The sequence below is a fragment of the Vanellus vanellus genome (assembly GCF_965231255.1).
Source record: "Vanellus vanellus genome assembly, chromosome: 1".
NCBI classification, from domain to species: domain Eukaryota; kingdom Metazoa; phylum Chordata; class Aves; order Charadriiformes; family Charadriidae; genus Vanellus; species Vanellus vanellus.
Genome location: NC_138905.1, coordinates 125,000,538 through 125,005,249, shown reverse-complemented (window position 1 = coordinate 125,005,249; position 4,712 = coordinate 125,000,538). Strand labels below are relative to the sequence as shown.

Here is a 4,712-nt window from a genome sequence, read left to right as displayed (position 1 = left end):
TCACAACACCAAGTGGAGAAGTTTGCCTGTTTGGTTTTTTTTTTATTTTATTTTTATTGGCAGCAGTTAAAACTATTTCATAGAGGAATTGCATTGCTATCTAAAATAGAGCAAGCAATAAGAAGGTGTGGAGACCAGAGGAGGGAAGGTATGTGGAGGTATAGTATATGAAAAAAATTATATTCCTCTACCTTCTTATTCAATCTGTGGATGATAAACTGCATAGTACATATATTTACAAAGCTTTGCAAAGGTTAGCAGTTACCTCCTCTATAATAGTTGCTTACATATGGAAAAACATTATTTGAAACCGTAGAAATATCAGAAACCCTTTGGAAAGATAAATCATGAGCATAACATTGCCAAGACCTTTCCCTGTGTTGACAAGAAAGGATCTGCACGGAGAAATCCTATTAATAGAGATTATTTGCATAAATTTTTTGTGCAACAGACTCCAAGTCATTTGTGTTATATGTACTTCTCCCATAGCATGTATGTTAATACAATGTGTTTTTAATAATATATTCATTTTGCCACTTACAAATGTACACAGCCATGACTCACCAATATTTAGCTTCTCCTGCAGAAGTGAAGTCAAGCTTACAGATCTGTAAATGCTGGGGTTGCGGTGCTCCCTCTCATTTTTCAGTGTAAACTTCATTAAACACTCACCAGTTCTCAATAATTCCCTTTCCGGTAAGTTATCGCAACTGCTCCACAAAACCTTTCCAGCATCTCCCTCTCCCTTTACAATCCTAGGATGTGATTTATCACTCCAGTCTGGGTGCGCTGACAACTTTTAATAGTACTAATTGCCTTATTATCCACTCCAGTGCAAGAGTAAAACCTTTTGACATTTTCCTTCGTTCCCTGAGGAAAACGAATCCCAGTTCCTGGGATATTGCCTTCTGCTGCCTCTGTGATTACTGGGGCGAGGAATTCCTTTAGGCCCTTTGCCTTATCAACCTCATCTGTCACCAACTTTCCATTCCCGTCTCTCTCGGTGCTCCCTAATCACTTTGCATCTTCTGTTATTTTGTGTTATTTTTTTCCTTCCTTTTTCATTTGTGATGTCAATCTTCATCACATATTCTATTCCTTATTTTCTATCAATGTACTTTTTCACATCAGGCTCTGTGATACTTACCTTGCTCCAGTTTACTATTTTTAAATTGGTGTAGGAGTGCCTATTAAAAAAAAAAAAAATATAATTTTTCTGGCTGTTCTATATTTGAGAAGTTGCTGCAACAACTCCAAGCAAATCACACACGTACACAAATTCCTGTATGTCACCTACCAGAGGATCTTAATTTTCTAAAAGCAAATCTAATATCACAAAACCAGCCAGGTCTCTAACCTTTCCAATGCTGATATAATGAATAAATTTGCTTCTTTTTTTAAAAAAAAAAAAGGCAAAAAAATGGAATTAATTGCAGTACCACATACCCTCAGCATCTATTTTCCCTGCTCAGTGTGAATAGTAAGAAGAGACCAGCCACAGAAGAGCATTTGTGATGTATATTTAGATGTGCAGGAACACAAGGCTAAACCCAGGAGAAAGACTGAGGGGCTGAGTGGGATAACACCTGACTTTCACAGTACCATAGATGTGCTCACAGCGGGATGGTTGGTCATCAACACTGGATCAGGTCAGCTGTGGCTTTGTTCAGCCAAATCTTGTAACCCCTGAGGAGGGAGAACCCACACCATCCCTGGGTGACTTGTTCCAGTGCTGCACCACCCTCCTGGTGGAAGAGCTTTTCCTAATGTCCAGTGTGACTCTCCCAAGCCACAACTTGTGGCTGCTGCCCCTTGTTGAGGAGGGTTTGGCTCCATCATCTTTGTAACTCTCCTTCAAGTAGTTGTAGATTGCGCCTCAGCCTCCTCTTTTCCAGGCTGAACAACCTCAGGTTCCCTTGTAGGTCATATGCTTTAGGCCCCTAACCAGCTTAGGTGGTTTTCTCTGGACCCTTTCCTATTTCTCCACATCCCTCTTGAACTAGAGGGTCCAAAAGTGGTCACAGTATTCCAGGTGTGGCTTCACCAGTGCCAAGTACAGACAGGCAGATCACAACTTTCCATAACTGCTGACCATACACCTCCTAAGGTACCTCAGTATAGGATTTCCTTCATTTGCAGAGAAAGAGCAGGGTTCATTCACATTCAATTTGAAGTCCACCATAGCCTCCATGCCCTTTCCAGCACAGCTGCTACTCAGGCAGTGGCTGCCTATGGGGTTACCCTGCCCCAGGCACCGGAGTTTCTGCTTCTCCTTGCTGAACTCTATGAGACTGCTCTTTGTGCAATGTTCAACTTCCCCAGCTTTGCCTTTGAACCAAAGCTCTACACTTGACTGTGCCAAATGCCTCTCCTGATTTCGTGTCAACCACAGATTTGTTAAGGGGCTACATTCTGGTCCATCACACAGGTCTTTGATGAAGATACTGAACAATATTCATGCAGCAGCAGTTCCTGATGTACTCCGCTTGATAGCACTGCCAGCTGGACACCAAGACGTTGATCGCTGCCCTTAGGGCCTGGCAGTGCAGGCAGTTTTCAGCCCATGTAAGAGTCCCCTCTACCAGTCTCCCCTTCTCTATATAGCCACTTATTTCATCAGAGAAGGAGAACAGGCCAGGCAAGCATGATTTGCCCTTGGTAAATCACCTTCTCGTCCTTCATGCCCTTGGCAGTTCAAACACATTTCATGGAATTCATCTCACCCAACCTTCCATACCTACAGGTGAGCAAAGTCGTGGCTTGGGCTGCCTTTAAAAACAGCGAGGAAAAGTTTGTCCTTCTAGGTCAGATTCTTCTGAGCCACTGTAGATGTCAATTTTAGACTAAGCTAAATTTGCCACGGAAACGCCCGTTTCCCTTAATTCATATAAGCAGGCCATAGGGTATCTAGCTTGACATGCCAATGCAGACAGACAAATTCCACTTTTTTGTGCCTTACCTTCAGCCCCTATACATTGTGCCATCCATGGTTTTTTGATTCTCTGCAGACTACCTGAGAGTCTCAAAGCCTAACTAGAGATTCCTGTAACAACATGAAAAGAGAAAAAAAAAAAAAATGTGTATATCACTTCCAATGTTTGCTCTACCTTTGTTCCCATATACAAACCAGTTAGTCATTGAAGCATCTGCTTAGCTTTACTTGCACGAGCAGCCCTAAAACAAAGCTCCTACAGGAGCCAGCATGCAATTCACCTGGCACGAGAAGCTTTTAAGTTTGGAAATTAAGTATCGTATTTGATGCCATAGAAATAGGAAAAAAATATATTATCAATGTTTCAAAAGGCAATTTCTCAATATTTAACTTTAACAATCACATGGTGTTATATGAGCATTAAAATATGGACTCCCTTATTGCTGATAATTTTCATTCCTCCTCTTTATTGTCCCAAGTGGATTCTGAAACAATATTTGGCAACACTTGATTTGAATACATTCCTTTCATACATCTGCAGGTTTTTCTTACGTTTACAGATTTGTTCAGATGTATTTTGGCTTAGATTTCTGTCTGAGCAACATCAACTATCAAAGCACTTCAGTTGTCCCACTGGAGAGGATTTGAAATCTGAAAATGAAAATCTGTATTTTTGGCTGCAGTATGAGTTTGTTGTCTGTTAAACACACAAGAAAACAGCATAACCTTTACTTCACAATTAATACTTTAAGAAAGTCAGATGTTTAATTAAAAATCATAATTGATTTGTTGGGTTTTAATTCTCTAGGTCCCGTGAGTGCCTATTGGCAGGTGTATGTAAATAGACTCTCGTTGTGATCAGAGTTCAAAGCATCTATGTTAAATGGGAATTGTACTGTTCAATAGTCATTTATTTCCTTTGTGGATGTTAACATTTTCTATTAAGTATTTTTACAGTGCACATATGCAGAAGTGTTTTTTTACAGCTTAAGGCTGTGAGCAGTTGATTTTGTGGGGTTTTGATGGTGAAGCCAAAAACTCTTGCATCAAGGATGAGATGTGTAACAACATATTCCAGTTCTTAGGTAAGCATCCTACCAAGCAGGCAGCAAAATATCCTGGCTGTAACCAACCAACCTCCCTCCCTTTCCTTCCTTCCTCCGTTCCTTCCTTCCTTCCTTCCTTTCCTCCCTCCTTTCTAGAGCATTTCCGCTTCAAGCGGCACGTTTCACTATTTAGCGATGATTTTGGGTAAGCTTTGAGGAGATGAGACCCAAGTTTCTGTCCCTACTCCCAAGACTGCTGAGACAAATCCACACAACAGAGCGCATCAGCAGGACAGACCAAGGATATCTCATGCCAAAATACCTTCTGGTTTGGCAGGCGGGGTACTGGCCTAGGAAGCAGGAGAGGTTTCCCAGGAAGAGGTAACTGAATGTGGCCTCCAGCTTCCTCGAGCTCTCTAACTCGGAAGCATTAGCTGGCAGACAGTCCAACGGCTGAATTGGCTTACGGGATTTATGTCCCAACTTCACCCCACTTCCAAGCGCTGCATTTCCTCTTTTTTGGCGGATCAGCAGTAGCGCATGCCGCAGTGTTGTGTTCTGGGTAGCTGTGAAAAAATAGAAGGGGGGCAAAACAAAAGCAGGGAGGTAGGAGTACACTGAGGGACTGGGGGCACAGAGGTCGGGGGGCAAGAGAAGAGGGTGAGGGAGGCGGAGGACCTCTGGATGCTGAACCCATGAGCCAGCCCGATCTGTTAACGTTGTACTGGTTTACC

The 4,712-nt window shown here is 42.2% G+C and overlaps 1 long non-coding RNA gene across 1 annotated transcript; it reads right to left on the bottom strand.

Annotated features, from left to right (window-relative positions):
• Nucleotides 1-436: 436 nt before the first annotated feature.
• LOC309683651 lies at nucleotides 437-4,353 on the bottom strand. The gene is made up of 3 exons (XR_014270231.1): nucleotides 4,301-4,353; nucleotides 2,960-3,043; nucleotides 437-1,187 (listed from the first exon to the last, which is right to left on the bottom strand). It is a non-coding gene; the product is annotated as an uncharacterized lncRNA (long non-coding RNA).
• Between the last annotated feature and the right edge of the window lie 359 nt (nucleotides 4,354-4,712).